This window comes from Pygoscelis adeliae, unplaced genomic scaffold (assembly GCF_000699105.1).
Source record: "Pygoscelis adeliae isolate BGI_AS28 unplaced genomic scaffold, ASM69910v1 Scaffold361, whole genome shotgun sequence".
NCBI lineage: Eukaryota > Metazoa > Chordata > Aves > Sphenisciformes > Spheniscidae > Pygoscelis > Pygoscelis adeliae.
This window is the reverse complement of record NW_008824187.1, coordinates 1124944-1136290: the sequence shown is the minus strand read 5'-3', so window position 1 is coordinate 1136290 and position 11347 is coordinate 1124944. Positions and strand designations below refer to the sequence as shown.

Sequence of the window (11347 nt, the reverse complement as noted above, 5' to 3'; positions counted from 1 at the left end):
TTAAAGTAACTGTCATATTTTGTCATCTACACAATTCATTGTTTAGCAATTCATTTGGTGCCAGATGAAGGAAAAAAGACAAACCGGGCACAGAAAGGCAGACCATCTTAGACTTTCTGAAATTCTTTCTTGGTCAAACAACAGCTTTCCTGCTGCATCTTCCAAACCAATTATTTTGACATGCTCCAATGCAGAAGTTAGTGTCTAATGCAGCCAAGGAAAACACCGTTAAGCCAAATTCTGAACTTGATTGCATTCCTTCCATGGCCTTAAATAGATGTTCTGTGAACATTTATTCCATAACAAAATATGCAATCAGATTATCATAATTAGTGTATTTACCCTGGACCAGGAGAGGAAAATTCCTAATTTGGATATGCAGAATTTTGAAACTCATTTGTGGCTAGGTGTGTAGCTCATTACCTCTGCTTCCAGTGCTTCTGAGAAAAATGTCTGCAGTTATCAAGGAAGGAATGAAAGATAAAAGTACAGTTTTGAAATGGAAGTGAAGCACCCTGCAGAATAATTCTGTTACGCCCAAGCTACGCGTAAGTTACACAGCTTGATGATTCATAAGGAGCTGTGCTCTGAATCAAGGATGGATGAATATCTTAAACTAAGAATCAGAGCCACATTCATCTAGGTAAAGCCTAGCTGAATATACCAAGCAGGCTAATGATGATTTTTCACACATAATTTATGCACCTAACCTTTGTTACCTAGGAATGTTTATTAGATACGAACCTGTAAGCCATTTTTGAAAATTTATCCTAAGCTCCTAAACCACTGATCACGCTGCCAAACTGGTAGAAGTCTTTATAATTTACTGTTACTTTCCTTCCAAGTATAATTAACTACCTGAAAGAAATAGGAGTGTACAGAGGAGTGAGAGTTGGAGGAGTATATGTAGACAGCATGCTTCAAGGCCCTGCCCGAAACACTGTATTAAAACCTGCATGCTCTGGAAGAATAATCCTGCCTTAGCTTGGTGCTGCTAAGACCAGTAAAAGGTGAACACCAAATCTAGATGAGATAAAACAGGAGAGAAGCCGAGTACCCAAAAAGGAGTTGGCAGAAACACTGCTCCCCAGGTGAACAGGTAAAAGTATCACTAACCAGCAATATCAGTATCACAGGCAAATCTGCAGGCTGTGTTTTGCAGGGGCCTTTTTGGTTAGACAGAAAGTGTTCATTCCCAATTGATGGCTGCCCACTTTGCTATCTGTAATTAAAACAATGGAGATTTTTCATTGGACCCCCTGGAATGTAGCACAAAATAAAGTTGAAGGATTTATTAAGATGGTATACATCTTACTTAGCATTTCCGATGCAAACTAAAAGCTCTCTAACCCTCACCTGTTGATCACCAGGGTGAGCAGCTTAGAAGGTGAAAGGCTGTCCACAGTAGCACGTCAGCTGGATAGGAAACTACTGATCAGGCTACTGTTCCTGCCTTAGTACCTTCTTTCAAGTGCCAGCTACTGGTCATAGTCTTTGCACGTTGAAATCCACACACACACACACGTGCTGGGTGACTCCTCGGGGAATTCAAAACCTGTCATCAGAGACAACAGATCAGCTTGTCCACATGGGAGTGCTTCTCTGGGCACCTAAAAGACTGGGGAATGAACGTTGACAAAGTAGGGAATACACCTGGTATTACTGCTGGCAGGGGGTCCAAATGTCATCCTTGTCACAACAATAACTAAGTTCTTCTGTGAGTGTCAAAAAGTTTCTGGTTTTCCTATTGTGGAAGTAGTTCTATTTTTCTAACAGTGAGTATTGGTATGCTGCTGAGTGGGATGGTCAAGTAAATGTGCTTTACCATTTTAGAGAACTCTAGAGGGACTGGGAGTTTGAATAAATAATTTTCCCTCTGCAGAAAAAATAAAAACCCAGTAGCTTATCCAAAGATAATTGAGGCTGCTTGAACTATGCACTCTGCTGAATTAGGAATCATGAGATCAGAGACTCCTGCCTTTATCTGGAATGGAAATTCCCCAAGAACAGCCTTCCTTGTAGAGGTTGGGAATTTTTGAGTCAAGTTTCAGCCCAAAACTTGGGCATAAAAATAGAAGACGGTGTGATGAAGGTGAGTGGCATTGTTTGGATCTTCAAACACAGATCAGTTTAAATGAAGAGCCATTCACCGTAGGCAAATTAATATTAACTAGCTGAGGTCATTCATTTCTTAAAGCTCTTTCTAAATAACCTGCTTCTAAATCAGCTTACGGCTTCTCAAATTTATGGGACGTTCTTGTTAAAACCTTATTTCAGTGCAGCCTCTTGATATTGCATTTTCTTAACTTAGCAGTATTTTCGGTTGTACCTTTCAGGATGTGTTGGCTCATAAACAATATTGATGTTTAATGAAGACTTTCTGTAAATTTTCAGAACATATCTTTGTCTTTTGTGTAATGTTTTGTAAAAGATTTTTACTTCAGATTCTCCCTAGGAAATGGTGCAGGTTGGGAAGGGGAACTGATGAAGCAGTACTCTGTGGGGAAAGAAGACTATCAGTCCAGGTTACCTTCATGTATAGCACACCCAGTTGATCTGACTTCTTTCTGACCAGAAATTAAACAAGCTTGTGAGCCACGTAATGTAGGAGCCACTCTGTCAGGGTTTACTTGGCCTCCTGTTTCATCACAAGCTTGATGGTTCATATGGGAGAGAAGTCAAGTAGGTAAATTGTTATGGTTGCCAAATCTACCCATGTTGCATTGGTAGTTGAACAAAAATCACTGTATCTTTCTCAATAAATGATACTTTTTCCATCTTACTAATTTGATTTTTTTTTTAATTTTCAGCCTGAAATAGCCTTTAGCTACAGACAGTACCAGTATGTTAAAACATTTCATTTCTATTCATTTTGTGTGTAAACAGGAAGCCATTCTAAAGTCACATAAAAATTTGTTATTGTAGAGTATATGGAAAATAGTATATGGAAAAAAGACAAAAAAACCACATTTTGAAAACTTTTCAGCTTAATACTGCTACGTGCCCTGAAGCCTCTGTGAGATGTGTGGGAAGGTACTCAGCTACGTTTATGCAATAGAGGATTATAAAGCTGGTGGATGTAAAATTCACTTAGAGGGATGCTTTTACCTTGAGAAAACCATATATATCACTGGCTTGTACGTTGTCAAATAAAATCTGGGGTTTTTATTATACTCTGCAAGCTTTAAGTGGGAAATTTTTGAAGGCTGCTGTACCCACCACTTTAATGTGTTAAAACACCCAAAACCAGCACTGGCATCATCACTCTATAAATAAAGTTCAATCTCTGTCCTCAGCAATAGCCACATCCCTCCCCAGTCAAGATAAAGAAGCTGTAAAACAAGATGCTTCCTTTTTTAAAATTCAGATTGTGTTGCTTTTAATTATTATTTTGTCGGTCTTCACAATCTTCAACATAACAAGTTTTCCCTTTTAGATTTGAGATTATATCAATATGTTCAAATTATTTCCTGTTAAACAAATGTGGTTCCTGTGGCTTCACAAGGGAAGTGGCATCTCTGTGTTCGATTAAAAGCTAGGAAAACAAAGCCTAAGCTATTACAGGTAAAAGAAACATCCTCAGTCCCTACAACTTCCCTTCCTTCCTGAAACGTCCAGCAGTTTAGCTACCTGTTAAATGTGTCAAGATTGTATTTTACCTGCTACCTTTTTAAATTTCCAAGGATCCTGCTGGGATACCTGGCAGGATGTCATGTTATGCACTAAACATGATACAACAAATTACAGAAGAAATTTGCATTGCACTTTCTCAGGGGAACTTTGCTTCTGTTCTTTTTTATTCACTTGGATCTTGAAAGGAATTCTTCACTCTCTGAAGTTTGAAGCCTGTGCTTTTCTTTATTCTCTCACAGAGCATGGATGAATGCTACAGGTACAAAACAGTTATTCTTGTGGATAAGGAGAGTGTTTAATGAGTCATTGATGCTATATGGTGGATGGTTAATGCTGGGTCATTCAACTGAAACAGATTCACATTGGGCAATATGGCCTCTTAAAACCTCAGATGTAAAAGTAATGGCATGATACCGAGTGTAGTTCCTGCAAATTTAGTCCTGATTGAACATCTCTGTCTCTGTGGACATGTGCTACGTTTCATCTTTCATACAGATGCCTTTCTGTGTGTACTATACTATTCTAGCATCTGTAGGCAAAGGATGGAGTTGAATACTACATACTTGTGGTTTAGAGACAGGACTGCTATTTGCTCTGTCAAACTGGCAGCTCGTGTTTTAGTGATCAGAGGAAGAATTACTCCCCTGGTATTCTGGTGGTCAGAAACAAAAGGAACTCAATTAACAAATGCACATTTAATGAACAGTTAAACGTAAGCCTGCGTCAATGTAATAAGTACCCTAATTTACAAACACACAGGAGAAGAAGAGTCACTTATACATCAGTCGAATCTGTGCTGGAACCTCAGGACTTACTCAAAGTCAAAGCTATTTTAAGTTGCTTAATATCAGAAGTGGCTGCAGGCCACTAACTGCCAAACTAAAACTCTCAGTATTGTCTCAAATGCCCTCTTAGCCAGGCTTTATTGTTGCTGAACCTATCAAAAGCTCTTCAAAGTTATAAAGCATTGTGGTCTTAGTTATATACAATGAAATGCATTAAGCAGAATGAACTTGAAAAAAAGAAAATCCTACCATAGTGGCCAATAGCAAAAGACATAAACCCCTCAGTTTATTGCTAATGCTTGTAGTGGGAGACAAGACAAATTGTGTTTGTATGCGGAGGTCAAAAAACTGCACAGAATGTAGAATTCAAGAACCTGATAGCTGTGAAAATATGAAAGGCTGTATTGATGACTGAGATCTGTCTACCTGAAACACAAAGAAACATCCCACCTTATAAAACAGCCTTAAAATGAATTAAATTTGAAAAAGAGAAGTAGGGAAGAGGAAGGGGAATCTTTGAAGAAACTTGGCAGTTCTGATCCTGCAAGCACTTACAAGCTGAGTGTAACTTTGCTGCAGGGAGTTGTTCTGTGGAAGTTGACAGAACTGCTCACACACACAGGGCTGCCAGAATACTAAGGATCAGTACCTCGGTTATAGTCTCAGTTTTGATTTGTGCTAAGGTTATTAAACTCTTTCATACCAAAGAAGAACTTACTCATTTGTTCCTTAAAAACTTGTAACAAAACAACCAACATTTACGATTATATGACTCACCTCTTTGCTTCCATTTCATTTCTGCAAGGTACATAGCACATGCTATCCTGGCACAGTACATAATGCTAACGGAGAATAGACTGAATAGATCTAACAGCTATTTTTAGATGAAGGTTGGGAGAAGAGAGATTACTATTAGTCATACCATACAAGATTTAGAGAGCTGCATGGTCTTCTCGCTATGCCAACACATCCTATTAAAAGCCACATCCACATTTTGACTATCATCTGTATAGTTGGTATACATAGACTAGTCATGCTTCTAACAGGCTAAGCTGCCTCCAAAATATTTCCTTTTTTTTTTTTTTTAAACAAAGGATTGACAATTTTTCAATCTGATAATGTGGAGTTGAGGCAGGGAACAGAATGATCTTCCTTCCAACCAGGGACAGGAGCATTCACACTGACTCTCAAAAAATCCCCCAAAGCCTTGCCTAGGGCAATCCTCTGAGCGTTGCCTATATGCTTTCTTCCATTTCCCAGCTGAAAATCTTTTACATTTGGCTTATTTTCACCACCTGAGTCTATTTAGCTTGGCAAGAAGGGCTAGTTGTCTGTCATCTTCTTTGAAGAACCTATATATATTGTGCATGAACAGCAGCCTTGTAAAGGCATTAAGCGGAAGGAAAATTTCTGGTGTTAATTGAGGTGGTATCATTCCAGCATGGCCTGGCGTACCCGAGGCTGAGGTAAGCCGGATAGCTCAAGTGCCAATAGCCCTTCTGCTCTTGCAGTACAGATTTCAGCACAGGGTGTGCTGAATGGTGCTTGACTGGCTGTCCCACAAAATCTTTGTGCTGCTGTGGCATCGTGGCTCCTGGTACCCAAGGGAGGTAGATTAAAGCTATTTTAGGTGTTCTCGCATGTATTGTAATCTCCCTTCCTAACTACAGATGAAGCATAGCCTGAGAGGCCACTTCAGAGTGCCTCTGCAGCTTGCCAGCTCAGCTCTGTTTAACATAAATGGAAGCTCTTCAAGGTGTCAGTGGCACATTTTGCAGATGCCCTGAGTGTTCGTTTAAGGCAGGTTTTGTTGCCTCATTAAAAACAAAAAAACAGAAAGGGGAAAAACAAAGTAAAGCTTGGCAGTAAGTTGAAAACAATGAGACACTTTCTTCAGGAAAATGGTAGCTGCAAAAAGGGAATTTTCTTTAGGTTTGGTTAGTGATACATGCGAGGACTTTCATTTCCAGTTTCCTCCAGTCTTCTCTCTTTACATTTAATCGGCCTTGCTTACCTCTCCCATCTGACACTTAAAGGTATAAAAGCCATCATCAAAGACAGTGGGATGTTTGCTCTATGGTGTAGGTTATCCAGACTTTTTCTTTTTTTGTTCCTGTTTTATGCCTTCTGGCAATGTGTCGAATGAAATGGTGAATTTCTGCCTGGTGACTTATCCTAGTGGGTTTTGTTCCTTTTCTTTGCTGTTTTTTCTTGTCCAGAATATGGGTTTCCCTTTGGAGCTGTTACACATTTATTGTGGGGACAGCAATGGAAAGTGACTCATTTAGGAAACAATAACATAAATTTCCTCGATTAACTTGTTAACAATGGGAGGGGAACTGATGTCTCCAGTCCAGAGATAACTACTTGGATTCATATGGGGAACTCACCAGTTCAGTGCAACTGTTCTGTGGTGGGATTTCAAAACATGTCTCTCTTCCTTTCAGTAGGTCGTGCTCCTATGCGCAAAATAAGGAAGTTTTGCTGCCACTTCCAGGCATTGTGAGCCTTGGTGCTTAGAAAGCCTCTGAAGGTTTGTTGGAAGCATCTATACAAAAACCCACTTGCAAAAATTTAACAAAGGGAGATTTAAATGCTGTTTTCTCCATAAAGGAAACACATTTTATTTTCTAGTGATCCTTAGCATCTGTCCATTGCTTTTCCTGTAATAGTATACTATAGTCTTTGGTAACTGATAGCTTATGTCCTGTCTCTGAGTTCTAGCCTTTCTGACTATGGAAAGGAACATTTTCTTTTAATATTTTCTTCTATCCCAGAGATCCTGAAGAGGAGAGGGTATTCATTGCCAGTGCTTTAGGGTATTTCTAGTGCTAGTGAATACTTGATTCTCTGAAACGTTGTTCTTAAATGAGAAGAGGAAAATATAACTTGTTGATTTTGGGGTTGGGGTCAGGCATAGCTCAAGTCCTGGAAAAAGAAGAGGCCCTGGCTAATGCTGCAAGCTACCATATTAACACCTTCTCAGTTGTACAGGCCTCCCTACGTATTTTTGTCTGCCTTGTAAATTAGGAGTTCCTTGCGGTAAGAAAGCTGTGTCCATCCATCTGTTTATACAAAAGCATTCTTGTTAGTATTTTAACACTCAGCCTCTCAAATGCTGCCTGATCCCTATGTCTCCCCCTTTGGAGTGGAGCTGAGGGGGCTTGGATGGGAACACTGTGCTGTTCTCAAGGTGGTGCAGCAGCTGCACTTTGTACGCTGCCTCCCAGAGCTCCTGCTAAGTAGTATTTACTCTAAAGCCAGTGCAGACTTATTTTTTAGGGCACAGCTGTCACTATCGTACTATATATTCACCCAGTATACAGATCTGCTCACAACAGAGCGTAGTAAGAATTCTCTGTAGTGCATTGAAAGCAACATGTGATACTTCCAGCCTGCCCACTTGCTTTAAGCTGGGGATATTGGAAGTCAGATGTCTGCCTTGTAGGAAATTTGTGAGGGCTGAAAATTCACATCTCTGAAGCAGCAAGTGTTCCTCTGCTTTTCTGAGAGAGGTGAAAGATGCTTGGCTTTTCAAGATGAAGTCTGTGCTTGGGCATGAGGCACTGAAGAAATACTATTAAAATTAGATCTGTCAGTGGTACCCTGGCTTGGATTTTGTAAATCAATTGACAGAAATAGCTATACTTTGAATCTCTGGTGAGCATCTCACTGTAGCCTTAAATAAAGGCTTTTGCAACACCTAGCATCTGAAAGCTATGTTGTAATCCAGAGCAAGTGAGTTAAGACTATTACAAACGTTTTCTGAAACAGTTCTGTCTAGATCTTGCCCAGAGATGTTTTAAGAAAAAAAACATTGGTGGTCAAATTGAAAAATGCATATTTGGCCTACACAGAACTATATTTCTCTACTTTTGTTACTTCTGTTAATAGAAGAGAGGCTGAGATGAGAGCAAACTGGAACTTACTGTGTAGACAGATCTGGATCTGCAGTCTAATTCCAAGGGTTAATGAACATTCAAACTTCATTTAGAAATATTTTTTAAAAACCTTTTTAAATAGAAAATAATCCCTAAAGATTTCACAAAGACACAGTGAGGTCTTCTTTGTTTGTGATTATATTTAGTAAAATTTTAGTAGATCAGAGATGACTTTTCAAAGGAAAATACCAACAGATAAACCCTTTGCATTCCATTCCTTTCTGCTGGATCTTTAAAAATGGGAACAAGATAGTCTTGAATGTGCCTTGACACTTCAGATCTGGCTGCCCTATATCTCCATCTGTACACTGGTATTTTGTCCCCAACAATTACTGAGTGTTCTCAATGTCTGCTGCAAATGCATGCTGTGGGTTCACATGAAAGTCTCACAGAGAAGCTTGTTAGCTTCTAACTAAAATAGGTATAATTTTGTACTTTGATTTGAATATTTTATACAGATTATACATCCAGACTTTAATAATGCCTTCTATATAAAGCTCTACAGAACCAAATAATCTGCACAGCGTGCTCTTAGCCCACGGGAAGACTGGGGGAAGAAGTAATTCTTTCCTGATACTTATGATTCTGAATTACAGATACAGTAAACTAGATCCATCTTCTATACTTTCGAGTCTTACTGTCTATGAAGCTAGGATAAGCTGAATTTTAGATGTAAAGTGACATCAGTGGAGTGCTGGCCCCCGAAGTGAGAACTGGAAAGGTAGGGCTGCATGAAGGAATCCAGCCCAGAATTTGTTACCATTATACTTAGCTGAAAAGATGACTACAAATCCCTTTCATTTCCTTTTCAAATAAAGGAACACCGGCTGATAAGCCATGATTGAGACCATTTCCTTATCTTTCACAGTATGGTTCTCCTGTAGCTCTTTGCCTCAGAAAGGGTGTTGCAATGGCTGTAGTTAGAAATTCATACAAATCACAAATCCAAAGTTATCCAGGACTTTGTTTGATAGATTCTTCTGATAAATATATTTTTCGTTTAGGTAGTGTTTTCTAAAAGTGTTAGGCAGAAAATATCCTACTAGAGTAAGTGAAATCACGTCACTAGTTATAACCATCCCCTCCCTCTAAATTTGACTCTATTCTAGGACAGTTGTAGTTACCTGCTCTATCTTATTTTAAGGTACAACACTTAAATTTGGGGCTGCAAAAAGCAGAAATCTGAGAAACTGAGAGGGAAGTCAGTATGTTACAACTATCTTAAACTATAGCCCCAGATCTAGACTTCTTTATCCTTTCTGTGGAAGCTCTGCTTCTCGAGGCTTCTTTTGTTTGAAGCATCACTGGGGAGTGGAAGGAGAGATGTATGTGTTAAGTAAGAATTCCCAAATTAGGGCAGACATTTGACTTCAGTAACTGGGTTGATGTTTAAAAACTAGTCTTTGTTCTTGATGAGCAAAAGGGGGAGTTCCCAGCATTTGGAACCAGCTGTTTGCAGACTGGAAGTATCAGCATCACACAGTTAACGTTCTGTGGCAAGAACCTGCATTTTTCATGAGGAGGTAAAAAGTGGTGTCTTAGGAAAGTGATGTGTGTGATTATTTATTAAAAAAAATCTTTATCAAGAAGATACTCAAGCCTTGGTGTCTACCTGACTGGCAAACAGTTTATGTTAATAGAGAGAAAGAATAAACTGAGAAGGACTGAAGTGTCCTACTTGATGAGTTGAAGTCTTAACTGACTGATTTATCTGAATTTGGCTTCTGTTCACATTTTGCCTTTTCCTGGCCTCTTATTTTATTGCAGATTCTGTTGCTTGACGTATTTGGGGGACTGAGCAGGGAAGGGTCTTTCAGTAACTATACAAGTACATGTGGGTATGCAAATAATCCATATTCTTCATAGACTTCTAGATTCTGTGTACTTCGCACAATGCAAGTCAATGAAATGCATAGAAGCTAATGTTTCTATAATAGGTTAGGAAAACTATGCTTGTAATATGAATCTCTTGTTTCTACTAATCTCTTTCTATGAGGGTGCATTAGACTGCAGAATAAAACTCCATCATTGAAACTACCACAAAGTATTTCCCCCACCCCTCAATTCCTTAACACCAGAAAAATGCACCAGGGAATGGCACTGCCATTATCAGTCAACTCTACTTTGCATGAGAACATTATATCTGTGGCTGTCCTTCACTCAGAAAACAAAGAACTCTTATTGCTTTTATCTCTAATGGAAAAAATCTAGAAAGCTGTCTCTTCCAGTCAGATCAGTTCTGGGATGTTATTTACAGTGCCTAATTCCAAAGTAATCTCTATTTTTAAGTAGAGTGTCCGAGTATTGAGGGTGCTGTGTTCTAGCACCCTGATACTAGAGCTTGTGTTCTAGTAAATTGACAGCTCCCATTGTCGGACTACACTGTCAGTTCGACTGCCAGCCTCAATACTGAGCATCTTTAACAGGGTGTTAAGAAAGGGTTTTTTTTCCTTTTTTCTTCTTTGTCTTTGCCAGTGGAAGAGCGCAAACAAGCAGTCTAGGGAATTGTTTTGGAAGGACTTTTTTGTTTTGATTATGTACATATTTTTAAGTGTTTTGAGGTCACATTAGGGAAGGCGGGTTAAGGAATTTCACTTCACACCGGATGAGGAAAAGTGTTTGGATTTGTCTTGGGTTTTGGTTTCCTTAGGAATTTAGCTTCACAGTTTCAGCCTGGCTGAATTCACAGGGGAATTTTGGCTCATAATCAGACACATCTTTCTTTTATGTTCACTGTGCTGAAGGAACAGAGTTTTTGACTGCAGCCGTTGTTGTAGTATTTTAGATTATCCTTGGGCTTTTTTAGAAGTGAAGCATGTAAGGAAGTAAGTACCTAAAATTAAGAGCAAAGGCCTATAGCTTATGTCTGTGCCCTTTAAGTACTGAGTGCTGAAAGCAGAGGACAACTCTTCTGTGCTTGCTAAAATTTGTCTGGCTGATGGTAAGTGAAGGCTCTTCTGTTTTAGCTGGAGTTCCCTAATGGAGTCA

General features: G+C 39.2%; 1 protein-coding gene across 10 annotated transcripts in view; it reads left to right on the top strand.

Moving 5' to 3' along the window:
• Positions 1 to 11347, top strand: part of LDB3 (LIM domain binding 3) — a 128499-nt gene that overhangs the window by 21993 nt on the left and 95159 nt on the right. The gene's annotated exons all lie outside the window — the stretch shown is intronic.